We start from the raw sequence: 18,617 nt of genomic DNA, 5'->3' as shown, positions 1-18,617 counted from the left end.
TCCAAGGTTCAGTGAGTGGGCCCAGAAGCCTCCAGGGGCCATTAAGCCTGGCAGCCTCAAGGGAACAGTATGTCGAGCCGGCAGTGTCCAGAGGCCTGTGTGTGGGCCTAGTAGCCTCCAAGGGCCAGTGTGTGGCCCTTGCAGTCTTCAGAGGCAACTGTGTGGCCCTGAAAGGATCCAAGGGCCAGGGTGTGGGTCTGGAAGCCTCCAAGGGCCAGTATGTGGACTTGGCAGCCTCCAGAGGCCAGTGTGTTGGCTGGGCATCCTCTCGGGGTCAATGGGTGGGCCCGTCAGCCTCCAGGGGCCAGTGCGTTTGTCTGGCAGCCTCCATGGACCAGTGGGTGGGCCTAGCTGCATCCAGTGGCCAGTGTGCTTGATGGGAAGCCTCCTGAGGCCCCTACATTAGGTGAACAGCCTACAGGGTCCAGTGCGTTGGGTGGACAGCCTCCCGGGTCAGTGGCTAGAGCTGTCATTTTGTCGGGGCCACTGCATTTTCTGGAAATCCTCCAAGGGCTAGTGGGTGGGCCTGTTAGCCTCCAGGGGTTAAGTCATTTGCTGGGAATGCTCCAAGGGCAAGTGGGTGGACTTGGGAACATCAACAGACCAGTTTGTGGACCTGCCATCCTCCAGTGGTGAGTTCATGGGCCTGAAAGCTTCCAGGGGCCAGCCTCCTGAGGCCAGTTCGTTGGCTGGCCAGCCTCCAGGGGCCAGTGGGTGGGCCTGACGTCTTCCAGAGGCAAGTTTGTGGGCTTTATAGCTTTTGGGGGACCAGTGTATGGGCCTGGCAGCCTCCAGTAACCAGTGGGTGTGCTTTCAGCCTTCAGGGTCCCTTGTGTGGCCCTGGCAACCTACAGGGGCCCTTGAGTGCTCCTGACAAACCTCTAGGGGCAGGTTTGTAGCCTTTACAACCTCCAGGGCCAGTGCATGGGCCTGGCAGCCTCCAAGGGCAAGTGGGTGAGCCTGGCTGCCTCCAGGGGCCCATGTGTGTGTCTGACAGCCTTCAGGGGCATATATGTTGGTATGGCAGCCTCCAAGTGCAAGTGCATGGGACTGGCAGCCTCCAAGGTCCAGTGCGTTGGGTGGGCAGCCTCCAGTTTATAGTGGTAGTGCCTAGCAGATTCCAGGGGCTAGGCTGTGGGTCTGGAAGACTCCAGGAACCTGAGTGTGTGCCTGGCAGCCTTCAGGGGCCATTGTATGAGCCTGGCAGCCTGAAGGGAACAGTCTGTTGGCCTAGTAGGCTCCAGAGGCCTGAGTGTGAGCGCGGTAGCCTCTGGGGGCAAGTTCATACGTCTGGTAGGCTCCAGGGGCCAGTGGATGGGCCTGGCAGCCTCAAAGGGCATATTTGTTGGCCATGTATCCTCCAGGGGCCAGTGCATGGGTCGGAAATCTTCCAGGGGCCAGGGTTTTGTTTGTCTGCCTCTAGGGGCCAGTGCATTGGCTGAACAGCCTCCAGGTGTGAGATAATGAGTCTAGTAGGCTCCAGGGGCTAGTGCATGGGCCAGGCAGCCTCCAGCCGCTAGTGTTTTGCTTGTCTGCCTCCAGGGGCCAGTGCGTGGGTCTGGCAGCCTCCAGAGGCAAGTTGAGGTGCCTGTGTGCTTTCAGGGGCCCATGTGTGTGTCCAGCAGTCTCCAGGGGGACGTATGTTGGCCTGTCAGCCTCTAAGGGCCAGTGCATGGGACTGGCAGCATCCAAGGGCCACTGCATGTGACTAAAAGCCTCCAAGGTCCAGTGCGTTGGGTGGGCAGCCTCCAGTTTATAGTGTAAGGGCCTAGCAGAATCCAGGGGCCACTGTATGAGCGTGGCAGCCTCAAGGGAGCAGTCTGTCGGCCTGGTAGCCTCCAGAGGCCTGTGTATGGGCAAGGTAGCCTCTGGGGGTGAGTTCATGCATCTGGTAGGCTCCAGGGGCCTGTGGGTGGGCCTGGCTGCCTTCAAGGGCATGTTTGTTGGCCTTGTATAATCAAGGGGCCAGTGCATGGTTGGACAGCCTCCAGGGGCCAGTGTTTAGCATGGACCGCCTCCAGGGGTGAGTTCATGTGTCTGGTAGGCTCCAGGGGCTAGTGCATGAGCCAGGCAGCCTCCAGCCACTAGTGATTTGCTTGACTGCCTCCAGGAGCCAGTGAATTGGCTGTGCAGCCTCCAGGGGCACATGTGTTGGTCTGGCAGCCTCCAGGGATCAGTGGGTGGGCCTGGCTGCCTCCAAGGGCATGTTTGTTGGCCTTGTATAATCAAGGGGCCAGTGCATGGTTGGACAGCCTCCAGGGGCCAGTGTTTAGCATGTCTGCCTCCAGGGGCCAGTGCATTGGCTGGACCGCCTCCAGGGGTGAGTTCATGTGAGTTCATGTGTCTAGTAGGCTCCAGGAGCTAGTGCATGAGCCAGGCAGCCTCCAGCCGCTAGTGTTTTTCTTGACTGCCTCCAGGAGCCAGTGAATTGGCTGTGCAGCCTCCAGGGGCACGTGTGTTGGTCTGGCAGCCTCCAGGGATCAGTGGGAGGGCCTGACAGATTCCAGAGGCCAGTGGGTGGGCCTGGCAGCCTCCATGAACCCAAATGTGGGCCTGGTAGCCTCCAGGAGCCCTTGTGTGGGCCTGGCTGCCTCCCAGGAACCTTGAGTGCGCCTGACAGCCTTCAGGGGCATGTTCGTGGGCCTTACAGTTTCCAGGGGCCAGAGTATGGGCCTGACAGCCTCCAGAAAGCTGAGTGTGGGCCTGGCAGCATCTATGGGCCAGATCATTTGCTCACCTGCCTCCAGGGGCCAGTTGATTTGATAGGCTGCCTCCAGGAGCCAGTTCTTGGACCTGGCAGCCTCCAGAGGCCTGTGTGTTGGCTGGGCAGCCTTCATGGGCCAGTGGGTGTGCCTGGCTGCCTCCAGGGACCTGTGTGTGTCTGGCAGTATCCAGGGGCCTGTGTGTGTCTGACAGCATCCAGGGGCACATGTGTTGGACTTGCAGCCTCCAGGGGCCAGAGTCAGGGCCCGGCAGATTCCAGTTGCCATTGGGTGGGCCTGGCAGCCTTCAGGAACCTGAGTGTGGGCCTGGCAGCCTCCAGGAGCCATTGTGTGGGCCTGGCTGCCTCCCAGGAATCTTGAGTATGCCTGACAGCCTCCGGGGGTTTTGTGTCTTACAGTCTCCTGGGACCAGGATGTGGGCCTGACAGCCTCCAGGAACCCAAGTGTGGGCCTGGCAGCATCCATGGGCCAGATCATTTGCTTGCCTGCCTCCAGGGGACAGTTGATTTCCTAGGCTGCCTCCAAGAGCCAGTTCGTGGGCCGGGCAGTCTCCAGAGGCCAGTGCCTTGGCTGGGCAACCTTCCTGGCTCATTGGGTGTGCCTGCCAAGTTCAAGGGGCCAGAGTGTTTGCCTGGCAGCCTCCATGGGTCAGTGGGTGTGCCTGGCTACCTCCAGGTGACTATGCGTGTCTGGCAGCATCCAGGGGCACATGTGTTGGAATGGCTGCCTCCCAGGAACCTTGAGTGTGGCAAACAGCCTTCTTGGGGGATTTGAAAGAGTTTGTGATATTGTAAAGATGCAATATTCTCGAAATCACAGACTTGGAATGACCAACTTCTCTTGCTATGGCTGATGGGATCCCCCCATTAGCCTTCAACTTGAGAACCTGCTGCCGGAGGGTTTCAGTCACTTTGGAATGGCACACCATTTTTGAAAAGTCAGTGCAAACTGGAATGTTAGGCTGCCACTTACATAGGGTTTGTAATTAATGAAATTAGCACCAGGTGCCAGATTAACACAAATAACTTGCAGGTATCTGAACCTGTTCTCTAATTTTGATTAGTGTTCTTTTTCATTTATCTCATTTACATTCTTATTATGTGCTTTAGAATAAATTCAATTTATAAAATAAGCTTAAAATGCTGCTAGTTTTCTCATGTTAGGATATAATCACATTGGAATACACAATGACTTTAACATTTAGGAAATTGTATGTTGTTCTCTAATTTTGGTCATTAGTGTAAACTCTGCATTCAGGTTCCCTTTAACTCTTTTTGGGCACCAAGACGTGTATAGCAATAGTGAGGAAATGTCACAGGCCTCACACGCTAACATGCATATCCTTCTATGGACCTTTACATTGCCTGCAGTTTTATAGTAAGATGGCTTAGATGTACTTTGTGATTAAAAAAAGATAACTACAGTTGGTAAAGTAAAAAATGAACAGCTCTAAGCTAATTAATCCTGACAGGAACTGGCAATAGTGTAGCTTATTACAATTCTAATAAATGGAGGAAGAACACTTTTAATAAATTGAGGAAATTGAAAAAATCAGTAGGTGATTATCTGTGTGTGGATCATTATAATGTCCCCACAGGTCATAAGACACATTTAATCCTCTAGTATTTAAAAATACAAAATGTTGTGCATATTAAGGATTACTCGTTTTTATCAGTTACAAAGTCACAATTACAAATTAATTTAAAAGGAGATAATTGAGTCGCTAAACAATATCTAAACGTGCATAAATAAAAAGAAAATATGAATTTAAGATTTCAAAAAATCTTTAGAGAGCTTTTACACACAGTTTGCAAAAAAAAAAAGCATTGCAAAAATATGTTGTTGCCTGGCTGGAAATTGCACAAAGTCAACTGAGAATTATGAAATACAGCGCACATACACCATTTATTCAATTGTCTTTTATTCCTTTTTTTTTGTTGCTGTCATAGATGGTTCAGCGGGTTAAGCTCGACTTTAGATAAAGGTCGATTTGGGACCCGGACTTCACCTGAACCCCCATGGAAGTTACTAATTGGACAGTTCAAGTCTCTGCCCATATGCCGCCAGCTATAAACAGATCACTTCTGTTTTTCCATTTTTTAAATTTTTTTTTGGTGCACACTAAATCCGATCACGCTGTTGTTACCCCCAGTGCAAGCTGTTCAAACACTGCAAGCAGCTTACACTAGGCTGAGCACCGAGCGTACCGGAGCACAGAGATGCTTATGCAAGTGTTCCACATACGTAAAGCACCCAATCTCTGAACCCGAACTCAGTTTTTTATTGCAAAGTGTGTATTTGGTACGATCACTGAACTCCGAACCTCGGGTTTACTCACTTTTAGTCATATGTAGAGATTTGCGAACCTAAGGTTCGGTGTTCAGTGATCGTACTGAATAGAAGACTTTACAAAAGAAAAACAGAGTTCGGGTTCAGAGATTGGGTGCTTTACGTACTTGGATCACTTGCATGAGGTTGTCCTTGAAACGTGTGTGTTTTATGCTTCTTCTTTTGTAACACAGGCGCGCCCAGTTTTTCCTTTTGTAACATAGTCGTTACTTCTTTTGTAACACAGACGTTACATACTAGCTACAAGTATTTTTCCTTGTCTGTTTTTACAGCCCTGAGTATCCAGGTGATATATCGGTGTTTTGGGTGCCCCGGGACGCCCTCAGAAGTGGGGGTGACTGAGTTTCATGTTTAACCTCTCGTCACCCTCTGGTTTCTAAATCTTCTTTTCCTCACACACTTGAAATTTGTGTTCCAAATGAATTTATTATTCTCTTTTATCTGGTATTGGGGTCATGGGTACCCCAAAATCAGTGAAAAGATTCTAATATTGCATTTAGTTTGTGTTCACCATTTGGGGTGTCTATGTGAAACTGGGTCACCCATTGGGGTACCCAAATTTAAAAGCTACGCATTACCTTTTTGGATTTATTCTCTTTTATCTGGTATTGGGGTACCCCATTTGTTCCACCTGAATGTCCTGGTGACATATCTGTCTCTGGCACACCCATTGGGGTACCCAAATTTAAAAGCTACGCATTAGCTTTTTGGATTTATCCTCTTTTATCTGGTATTGGGGTGCCATATCTTTTGCACCTGAATGTCCTGGTGACATGTCTGTCTTTGGCACATCATGGGGTACCCCAAAATTAGTGAAAAGATTCTAAAAATATTCTAATATTGCATTTACTTTGTGTTCACCATTTGGGGTGTCTATGTGAAACTGGGTCACCCATTGGGGTACCCAAATTTAAAAGCTACGCATTAGCTTTTTGGATTTATCCTCTTTTATCTGGTATTGGGGTGCCATATCTTTTGCACCTGAATGTTCTGGTGACATGTCTGTCTTTGGCACATCATGGGGTACCCCAAAATTAGTGAAAAGATTCTAAAAATATTCTAATATTGCATTTACTTTGTGTTCACCATTTGGGGTGTCTATGTGAAACTGGGTCACCCATTGGGGTACCCAAATTTAAAAGCTACGCATTAGCTTTTTGGATTTATCCTCTTTTATCTGGTATTGGGGTGCCATATCTTTTGCACCTGAATGTCCTGGTGACATGTCTGTCTTTGGCACATCATGGGGTACCCCAAAATTAGTGAAAAGATTCTAAAAATATTCTAATATTGCATTTACTTTGTGTTCACCATTTGGGGTGTCTATGTGAAACTGGGTCACCCATTGGGGTACCCAAATTTAAAAGCTACGCATTAGCTTTTTGGATTTATCCTCTTTTATCTGGTATTGGGGTGCCATATCTTTTGCACCTGAATGTTCTGGTGACATGTCTGTCTTTGGCACATCATGGGGTACCCCAAAATTAGTGAAAAGATTCTAAAAATATTCTAATATTGCATTTACTTTGTGTTCACCATTTGGGGTGTCTATGTGAAACTGGGTCACCCATTGGGGTACCCAAATTTAAAAGCTGCGCATTAGCTTTTTGGATTTATCCTCTTTTATCTGGTATTGGGGTGCCACATCTTTTGCACCTGAATGTCCTGGTGACATGTCTTTCTTTGCAGTGCCCTGGGATACCCCATAATCAGTGAAAAGATTCTAATATTGCATACATTCAGAGCAGAAATGAATGTGTCACATGGATTTATGTCTTTGTACATCAATTAAGAAGCCCTAATTTTTGAGTGGTGCCCTGACTTTCTAGCTTCCATGGCTTCGGCGCTAAAAGGGGATGAAAGACCTGTGCAGGTTTCGTATGAGTCAGAGGTCTGATCGACAACCAACAAAGATGTTTGTAGAGGGGGCTTTGGGCTTCCTGGGGACACTGTGACCCACTTTCTCTAGCACTTACCATCAGAAAAGGCAATCTGGGCCCCAGAGTGCATATTTATTTTAGGATGTGGCCCCTGAAGTCTGCACCCAGAAGAGCACATCCGATAATAAATGTAAACTGTGGGTAGTCAATAATAATATGCTTACATAACAAAATTACACCATAAAAATAACAAGAAAATAACTGAAAAAAGATTTATTAATATCCTTACTATAATATTAACACACAGCTCTATGTTTGCACCAGCCAGTCCACCTGTGCTTTATCTTGCATATACACAACTGACTGTGTATTTTCACTTAATTTTTTTATTTTGAGCTGTATATTGAAGAGTGAACCGATGGTGATATGGACATACATCTGCTATAGTGAAAGTTTAAAAATGAATAGTAGATGGCAACATTACCTGCTCTCCCTGCATTGTTGGGAGGGGGAGAGGGGCTAAGAGTTTGTACATTGAACCTTGTGTGTGAAAAGACAATGAATCTTAATTGCTTGTTTAGGGGGAAGTTTTGAGTTCAGCACAATGAATGAAAAGTCTTTTTTTAAGAACTGAAAAAACACAAATAGCTTATGAGCAGGGGGGACAGTGAGCTTTTCATTACGTTTGACTATTAAAGAATACAATATATTATACTGGGTCCTATAATTATGTTATAAGCTTGATTCATTTCACAAAATACCACCAATAAACCAAGCTCGTATCATACAGTTTTCACCATAGCAGAGTTTAAGCCATTCAGTTTATTAGCAAAAGAACAGGTGTATCTCTATCTTGTGTTCATTTAACAGAATGCATAGTTTCAAAAGGGAAAGGTACTTTGTTGGTCCCTATAGAGAAGTGAGATAGCAAATTCCAATTAAAATTGTTATATTTATTGATAATATTATAATAATATATAATAATATAATATAAGCCGAGATACAAGAATTGCCCCAAGTGGGGTCTGATCACCATGTGATTTTTTCTTGGTAACTGTAACATTGTGGGGTACATTTGAGGAGACATATTTTGGGGGGCAGGCTGAAAGTGTTAAATACTGCCTCCCACAGCTCTTAAATAATGACTCCTGTTTTTATGTCCCCAAGTGATTTATTTCTTCACTAAAAACACATACTTTATGAGTTTAATGTACCGCCCATAAGCTGAGCTATAAGAATTGCTCCACCAAGGCATATACCTATTGCGTATACTGTGGACCCCATATGCAATAATAATTGCATATGGTGTTTTATAAAAATTGCATATACATTTCCTTATGTGTACTAACAGTCATTAATTTTGTCTTTCCACACTTTAGGAATGATCAAACAAAAACTGAAAGTCCAATCTGAAAATAGAGATCCATTGCTTTGCTTTTAAAGCAAAGCAACCCACTGGGATAGGATAGGAGGGGGATAAGAGTTTGTTTATTGACACTTTTGTGTGACAACACATTGAATGGTAATGAGATAATGAGATGTTTTCTTTGGGGGAAGTCGGCAGCACAGCACAGAGTGAAAAAAAAACTATAGCCAGCTTACCTGAATCAGAGAACTGCATTATAAGGCTCAGAAACTGTCCAAATATGCAAAAGTCATAATGACATTTTCTGCACCTTCTGGTAGAAAAATGCACCAATAAATTCATGTGGCTTTGGTGTGTTTTTTTCCCCATGTATTTTTTTTTTAGTGAAGTCAATGGCTGGGAGGGCCAAAAATGTACCAACAATTGACAAGCTGCAGATTTTCTTCAGATTTTCAATAGATAGAGGGATAGAGGGATAGAGGGATAGATAGATAGATAGATAGACAGATAGATAGAGAGAGAGATAGATAGATAGATAGATAGATAGATAGATAGATAGACAGATAGATGGATAGATAGAGGGATAGATAGAGGGATAGATAGATAGATAGATAGAGAGATAGATAGATAGATAGATAGATAGATAGATAGATAGATAGATAGATAGATAGATAGAGGGATAGATAGATAGATAGATAGATAGATAGATAGATAGATAGAGGGATAGATATATCGATAGATAGAGAGAGATAGATAGATAGATAGATAGAGGGATAGATAGATAGATAGATAGATAGATAGAGGGATAGATAGATAGAGGGATAGAGGGATAGATAGATAGATAGATAGATAGATAGATAGACGGATAGACGGATAGACGGATAGATGGATAGATGGATAGATGGATAGATGGATAGATGGATAGATGGATAGAGGGATAGATAGAGGGAAAGATAGAGGGAGGGATAGATAGATGGATGGATGGATGGATGGATGGATGGATAGATAGAGGGATAGATAGATAGATAGATAGATAGAGGGATAGATAGATAGAGGGATAGATAGAGGGATAGATAGATAGAGGGATAGATAGATAGATAGAGGGATAGATAGATAGATGGATAGATAGATGGATAGAGGGATAGATAGAGGGAAAGATAGAGGGATAGATAGATGGATGGATGGATGGATGGATGGATGGATGGATGGATAGATAGAGGGATAGATAGATAGATAGATAGAGGGATAGATAGAGAGATAGATAGAGAGATAGAGGGATAGATGGGTAGATGGATAGATAGAGGGATAGATAGCTAGATAGATAGATAGATAAGGGATAGATAGAGGGATAGATAGAGGGATAGATGGATAGATAAGGGATAGATAGAGGGATAGATAGATAGATATATAGCTAGATAGATAGAGGCATAGATGGATAGATAAGGGAAAGATAAGGGATAGATAAAGGGATAGATAAGGGATAGATAGAGGGATAGATAGAGGGATAGATAGAGGGATAGATAAGGGATAGATAAGGGATAGATAGAGGGAGGGAGAGATAGATAGATAGATAGACAGATAGAGGGATAGATAGATGGATAATGGATGGATGGATGGATAGAGATAGGGATAGATAGATGGATAGATAGATGATACTAGATTGATAGATAAATAGATAGAGGAATAGATAGATAAATAGATAGATGGATAGATGGATGGATAGATAGATAGATGATAGATAGAGGCATAGATGGATAGATAGAGGGATAGATGAATAGATAAGGGATAGATAGAGGGATAGATAGATAAATAGAGGGATAGAGGGATAGATGGATAATGGATGGATGGATAGAGATAGGGATAGATAGATGGATAGATAGATGATACTAGATTGATAGATAAATAGATAGATAGTTAGAGGAATAGATAGATGGATAGATGGATGGATAGATGGGATGAGAATGGGACCGTTTTTTCTTACGTTCGTGTGAGTCCAGCCTTAAGGACATAATCTGGTTTACAAGATCAGATTGTTGCTATTATTGTTTGAATTTACTACACCTAACATAGGTCTGAATAACATTCAGACCTATATGAAGGCCATATTGCGTGTAATGTATCTTTAAATATAAAATGATATATTAAGTGCTGTTACATTGCAAAATGTACCAGTCTTATTTACTGCACTATTCTGTGTCCTGTTGTGTATAAATATGTGACTCTTCAGATTTTGTGCTATACCACGCCTGATGAAGAGACCTGAGTAGTCTCGAAAGCTTGCCATTACCATGTTTTCAGTTAGCCATTAAAAGGTATCAACCACTGAGGACTCAGGTTCTTAAACAATTTAACCATTTATTATAATTTTATATGACTTGTAAGCAGAAGACTTCATTAAAACAGGGACATATAACTTCAGCTGCCTGCAGATGCATTGACACCTTAGAGGCACCATTATTCACACCATGTTTGACACAAACGTTACATATGAAAGGAGTCATTATCTAAGCCCCATCAGCATTGTCTCTGTTACATTCACCTTTAGACCATGTGCGCACTTTGTTTTTTTTCATGCTTTTTTGCAGCGTTCTGAGCTGCAGCGTTTTAATGCAAAAAGCATGCGTTTTGATTTTTAAGCAAAGTCTATGGGAAATTGTGCTTTCTTGTGCGCACAATGCTGTTAAAAACGCAGCGTTTTTGATGCTGAAACTTTGTCAAAGTCTCTGCATTTAAAGAAGCAGCATGTCAATTGTTTTTGCCATTTTGGCAGCGTTTTGCTAACATTATAGTCAATGAGAAGTTTCAAAACGCATTTAAAATCAAAATCCTAGCGTTTTACATGCTTTTTTTGCCAAAATAAAAGCATGCGTTTTTGACATTATATTATGGGCATGATATGTCCCTTTACACACACACATAGTCTGACAATTAAATTAAAGCAAGTCAATAAATTGACGGAATTTTATACATAAATATTAGATCACAGTTATTATTTTAATAAAATAATCTATTTTGTATATGATTTTAATCATGATATTTGTAATCCTTTTTTTCTTTTTTTCCATACTGTTTGAATGTTAAAACTTTATTTAGTAGTGTATTTGTATTCAAAATGCATCTGAGTTTAAGCAATGAAAAAACATGTAAATCGCTGTAAAAACTCGGCCAAAACGTGGTAAAAACACGAGCGTATTTTTAGCGTTTTTGTGGTCAAAACCAAATATGACAAAGACAATTTCTGACATAGGATGCGTTTACAACTGCAAGTAACTCAACGCAAAGTGCGCACATAGCCTTAGGCCTCTGTCACACGTTCGTGCCTCCGGTACGTGTTTGGCAGTTTTCTCACGTACCAGAGACACGTACACACGTGGACCAATGTATTCCTAATTGTTTGGACACACGTAAGTATTTTGGAATGGAATGTGTGTCCGTTCCATACTTACGCGTGTCCGTGTGTTCCTCACGCCGACATGTCCGTTTCTCTGCCGGCATCACGGGTGTCAAACGGCCCGCACCCATACCACATGGATGTAGTGTGGATGCGGTCCCGTGTGCCACGCGCCGGAGAAACACATGTCATTATTTTTTTAAAAGAAAAAAATACTCACCTCCTTCAGCCCTGCAGAATCTTCCGCTGCAAACAGTTGCTGCCAACCGCCGCTCATTATGAGCATGTTAAGGAGGTGGGCATGATGTCCCGGGCGCTAATCTCCGCCCCTCCGCTCGGCCGGAAGCAGCAACAGCGGTGAGTGGGCGTGGCTGGAGACGAAGATCAGTACCCTGGACAGCAGCATCTACCACGTGAGTATTCAAACTACCAATTCTCCATGTGTTATCGCGGATAGCACACGTAGAACACATGTGGCCCGCACGTACCAGAGACACGTACTTACCAAACGCAACACGCAGGGAAAATACGTGTCTCGCTGCACGTGCATGATTTTCACGTATGTGTGAGAGGCCTTAATCCTAGTTCCTAGACTTCCTTTTTAATCATAGCATAGTCATGTCTTAATAAAAAAAAACAACAAAAAACCTGACATTAAGTTTATATTGCCATCTATATTTTGATATGTTACTTTTATATATTTTCTTATGTTACTATACTTTATTGAAATAAAAATCACGTGCTCTCCCCTCATTTTAAGTACTCAGCATTGAGAGATTCATTAAAAGTACCACAGGAAAGCTGAAGGCTCTTTATTATGACTAAGCCATCATTTTTGAAATGCCTATGTGCTGCTCAAAAGAAAAGCATGAAAAAATATGCAGAAATAATAGAAATTTATTATCTTGAGACCCTTATTGAAATTTGGACTGCCTAGTGTTCTCCAATGCGCATCGCCGCATGGAAAAGAGTCTTCATCAGGGAGGGGTATCCCATGTACCTACAACTTTCATAGGGCAGCAGCCCTGGCAAAGAAAACTATGGGGGAAGGTACCCAAACTCTGTATGGCTGTTTCCTCAGCAGCCTGACTCCAGTTGGAGAGGCGTCTCCACATGGGACCAAAATTGTCAGTAGCCACTCTCTTCAGGAAATAGAGACACGTTTTTTCTTTAAGTAGGTCACTGCCGCTCTACCATTTCCACATTAGGGGGCGATCTCCATAAATTGTTGCTACAAAAGGAAGCAAAATTGATAATAAAATTTGGAGCACAGGGAAACCTGGGTTTAAATGACCGTAACGATTTGACGGTGTTCTTATAATTTTGTTTAGAGCAGGTAATCTAGTCCTGAGTATTTAATAAATGAATAACCATATCATCAAGAATAGTAATATGAACATGATGTCACATGTCATGATATGTTATTTTATTATGCCCTTGCGACCTCTGGTTTTTCCTTTTTTGTTAGATGTGTTTTTTATGGAAATGTTTGTTACACTGTTTATTTAAACATGTTTTTAAGTGAAACATCTGTTTGCATGTATGCAAATCACTGAGTTGTGGTGATTTCTCTGTTTTTAATGTGCGGTGACGTGACCTGGATGCACTCCCCTTTATAAGGTGTGTACGGACGCTCCCACATGTAGACCCGTAGAAGTCTGATTCACAGACGAAACGGCCGTCGTCCTCCTGGAGGGACTCGCATCCAAGCCACCTCCCGCATTTTTATCTGCACCCATGGAGAAAATGTTTGAATAAAAATCTTTCGGCATAGCAGCTATATGCGGTCAGTTTTCTTCCTTCCTTTGCTGGATTTCATGGCTATCCTGCTATCTGACAAGCACGCTGCGCCTGAAGTATATTGAGCGCTACACCACAATCATCAGCACGTGTGCCACTGAACCTGAAGGTAACCTGAGGGCAGGCGGTGCAGGACTTTGTCTTCAGCTGCACCATTTCCACATTAGACCTTCTCCTGAATTGAGCTCTTAAGTTGTGTTGAGGAAATAATGTGGTTTGCAATGTAAATTAATAAATTAAGCACAAACATATTGGAAGTGTAGAGTAGTATTGTACTCCTCTCGCAGTTGTCAGCCAATGCATTCTTGTGTGTACAAGGCCTAAACATAGAGCACATATCAATACTAATGTGCGACAGAGATACCACTGTTGAGATCTACATTAACAAATTAATTAAAATTTTGGAACATGTCCTCCTATCTGGAAAAAAGGCGCGACAGGCCTCATCTTTTAAGAAAACATGAGGTGTTCTGGAAACATTAGTTTTTGTCCCTTGAACCATAAGGCCTCAAACCATGTATTTATATTTGTAATAGATGTGCTTATTGAGATAAAAAAAAGTCTTGTTACTTCACAATAGACCTTTGGATCTCTTAAAGTCATAGTTAATAGGGATGTATAAAATGTATACACTTTTTTTTTTTTTTTTTTAAATGTCTTGTGCTTAATTAGACACTTCTGATCTCTTAGGCAGCAGCCATGGCAAAGAAAAGAATGTGAATTTACCCAAACTCTTTATTGCTGGTCACAGTAAACTGACTCCAGTTGGACCAGGTTCAGACTTACAAGTCTAACGCATTAGAAGTGACTGGTGAGCACAACTTGCATATTGTCAATTTGTCCTGCTATGAGTTAACAGAGAACTGTATTGGAAAAGGGTCTCTTTTTCTCCCATGCAGACTATTGATAAATTTACACTTATTAAAGATAGGTAAGGTTTTTGTGAAAACCTCACCTTCAAGTTTCTGTACCATAATCCAACAGTCACTAACACTATTTCAGATATTGAGCATCAAACCTTCTTCAAGATCTGCTGGATCTCCTACCTGAAAATGAGGAACCCTCAGGTGGGAGCCCATTTCATCTTAAACTTCCATCTCAACACACCTTTTACAATCTTTCCCACCATCAACACTTTTTAATACCATGGTTCATGACATTCAAGCACTTAAAATCCATAGAAAGACACAGGAGAATTGAACTAAGGATGAGAGGGAGGCTATTTTGGCTCTCAAGAGCAACCAGTCCTTTGTTGTAACAGAGGCTGACAAGAGTGGAACTTGTTCTCTGGCCTATTGATTTCTCTACTATGGAGGCAAAGAGACAACTACATAACCCAGGTCTCTAGATGATTCTTCCATCAGATCCCACTTTCCTTTCTGAAGACATTGAATTTAAATTAATTAATGGATGCCTTTTCATGTTGAGTTATTTATAAGAGATTTCCTGACTACATCTAATCCTACCATTTCCACATTACCTTCTCCCGATGGTTCATAAGTCACTCATCAATCCACCAGGTAGGCCCATTATGGCAAAAATAGCAGGTCTTAATGAAAGACCCTGTGCGTATGTGGATTTATATCTCCAACCAATTGTTAATAATTTGAAAATCTATATTCGGGACACTTTACATCTTTTGACTTCCGCCAGGATTTTCTGGCACCTGACTAGTCACTGGGACCCCACGTAATGGCAGAGTATGCCTAATGAACAACCTCCTATAGCGCTCTGCCCCCCCACATAGATCTCTGCTCCGACAAATAGCTCTCGGCACCGTATACATAGCGCTCTGCACCCCCCATATAGCGCTCTCCAACCCCAAATAGTGCTCTGCATATTCAGATAATGCTCTGCACCCCACACATAGCGCTCTGCACCCCACACATAGCGCTCTGCACCCCCCACATAGCGCTCTACATCTACACATAGCACTCTGAACTTTCCACATAGTGCTCTACACGCCTCACATTACCAAACTTAATCGGTTTTGGCTGCCGCTAACCATTTTTGGGATGAACTCAATGTGACCCAAGAAACAGTTCATTCTTGACCGGACTCGGCAATGGGAACCGAGAAACAGTTTTTTTGGGACTTAGAAAAAATTTCAAAATGTTCGGACTTCCATTATCTGGGAGGGGTGTCTGGCCCACCCTGGTGACTGAAAAAGGCTCCTTGTGGTCAAGTCAAAGTGTCCCTTTTTTGTCATATGTTTGTTCTTGGCTTATGGAGTTTCCAGGGGCACTTCTCTGAACTCGAATCCGACCGTCAGTTCCAGACATTTTTGCGGATCCTCGGTTGCAGTACCTGAAATGAGCAGAAAAATCAAAAGAACCAACACGAGATTGAATTTGACTGCTGCATCCACCTGGCAGCTCCAGGAACTGCGGTACTTTTCTGCCTCGGTCCGGCTTAACCGGGGACATTACTAACTACTCGACGACTCTAATTCTTTCTCAGATCTCAAATGTACCCTAAAATGGGACAGTTACCTAAAAATATTAACATGGTGATCAGACCCCGCTTGGGCTAATTCTTGTACCTGGGCTTATGGGTACCCTGGCAAGCTACCACTTGGTGCCTGACGCCCCCTGATTATTCTGAAAACACTTAAGGTAATTCTTGTACCTCAGCTTATGGACCTTTCAGACTAAGAAGGCTCTGAATTACAGGAGATTCTTAAAGGTTCAAAGGCTGCCAAATAGCCTCTTCTACCACATATGGTACAAAAAGGCCATACAAAAGGCTGATTCATTGAATTCATAAAGTATGTGTTTTTAGTCAAGAAAAAAGGCAATTGGGGGACAAAACACAGCAGTCATTAATTTAGGGACTGTGGGAGGCAGTATTTAGCACTTTTGTGTCTGCACCCCAAAATATGTCTCCTGAAATGTACCCCACAATGTGACAGTTACCGAGAAAAAAAATCACATGAGGCCCCTGGTGGGTGACCCTTTGTGCCTGACATCCCCACATATTTCTCAGACCTCCAATGGATCTATTCTTGCATCAGTAAGTATGGTGCCTAAGTCGGTAGACTTTGGGGGCGGCACAGGAAGAGAAAGCAAAAATAATTATATGGGGGTGGAGAGCAAGGCCTGTAGCGCCAGGGGTCTTGGAGCACCAGAACTTCACCTGTTTTTCATCTTGCTGTCTCTGTCATCTTGCTGTCTCTGGTGCAATTCTTGCATTCTGGTTTATGGGGTCACTTCCAGTTTTCCAGACCCCACTTCAGGCAATTCTTGTATCTTGGCTTATGGTCTTTCAGACTAAGAAGACACTGATGAAATGGATGCCTAATGGTCCAACTGCTGCCAAATAGCCTTTTTTACCACATATGGTACAAAAAGGCCATACAAAAGGCTGATTCATTAAAATCATAAAGTATGTGTTTCTAGTCAAGAAAATATCACTTGGGGGACATAAAAACAGGAATCATTAATCTCAGAGCTGTGGTGGCAGTATTTAGCAATTAGCGGGCTGCCCTCGAAAATCCCATTCACTTTGGAAGATATGTCATGCTCTGTACCCAACATTTGAACTCTGCTCGCCACACATAGCACTATACATCCCTCATATAGCGTTCTGCCCCCCCACATAGCGCTCTGCTCCGACAAATAGCTCTCGGCACCTCACACATAGCGCTCTGCACCAAACATAGCGCTCTCCAACCCCAAATAGTGCTCTGCATAAGCAGATAATGCTCTGCACCCCACACATAGTGCTCTGCACCCCCCACATAGCGCTCTACATCTACACATAGCACTCTGAACTTTCCACATAGTGCTCTACACGCCTCACATTACCAAACTTAATCGGTTTTTGCTGCCGCTAACCATTTTTGGGATGAACTCAATGTGACCCAAGAAACAGTTCATTCTTGACCGGACTCGGCAATGGGAACCAAGAAACAGTTTTTTTGGGACTTAGAAAAAATTTCAAAATGTTCGGACTTCCATTATCTGGGAGGGGTGTCTGGCCCACCCTGGTGACTGAAAAAGGCTCCTTGTGGTCAAGTCAAAGTGTCCCTTTTTTGTCATATGTTTGTTCTTGGCTTATGGAGTTTCCAGGGGCACCTCTCTGAACTCGAATCCGACCGTCAGTTCCAGACTTTTTTGCGAATCCTCGGTTGCAGTACCTGAAATGAGCAGAAAAATCAAAAGAACCAACACGAGATTGAATTTGACTGCTGCATCCACCTGGCAGCTCCAGGAACTGCGGTACTTTTCTGCCTCGGTCCGGCTTAACTGGGGACATTACTAACTGCTCGACGACTCTAATTCTTTCTCAAATCTCAAATGTACCCGACAATGGGACAGTTACCTAGAAATAATCACATGGTGATCAGACCCTGCTTGGGCTAATTCTTGTACCTGGGCTTATGGGTACCCTGGCAAGCTACCACTTGCTGCCTGACACCCCCTCATTTTTCTGAGAATAATTCTTGTACCTCAGCTTATGGGCCTTTCAGACTAAAAAGGCACTGAATTACAGGATTCCTAAAGGTTCAAAGGCTGCCAAATAGCCTCTTCTACCACATATGGTACAAAAAGGCCATACAAATGGCTGATTCATTGAAATCATAAAGTATGTGTTTTTAGCCAAGAAAAAAAATCAATTTATGGACAAAACACAGGAGTCATTAATATAGGGACTGTGGGAGGCAGTATTTAGCAATTTCGGGTCTGCACCCCAAAATATGTCTCCTGAAATGTACCCCACAATGTGACACTTACCGAGAAAAAAAATCACATGGGGCCCCTGGTGGGTGACCCTTGGTGCCTGACATCCCCACATATTTCTCAGACCTCCAATGGATCTATTCTTGCACTAGTAATTACGGTGTCTAAGTCGGTTGACTGTGGGGGCGGCACAGGAAGAGGGAGCAAAAATGATTATATGGGGGTGGAGGGCAAGGCCTGTAGCGCCAGGGGTCTGGGAGCACCAGCCCTACACCTGTCTTTCATCTTGCTGTCTCTGTCATCTTGCTGTCTCTGGTGCAATTCTTGCACTCTGGTTTATGGGGTCACTTCCATTTTTCCGGACTCCACCTCAGGCAATTCTTGTCAAGCTACCACTTGCTGCCTGACACCCCCTCATTTTTCTGA

Source organism: Anomaloglossus baeobatrachus, chromosome 10, assembly GCF_048569485.1.
Source record: "Anomaloglossus baeobatrachus isolate aAnoBae1 chromosome 10, aAnoBae1.hap1, whole genome shotgun sequence".
NCBI classification, from domain to species: domain Eukaryota; kingdom Metazoa; phylum Chordata; class Amphibia; order Anura; family Aromobatidae; genus Anomaloglossus; species Anomaloglossus baeobatrachus.
This window is presented reverse-complemented; position numbering follows the sequence as displayed.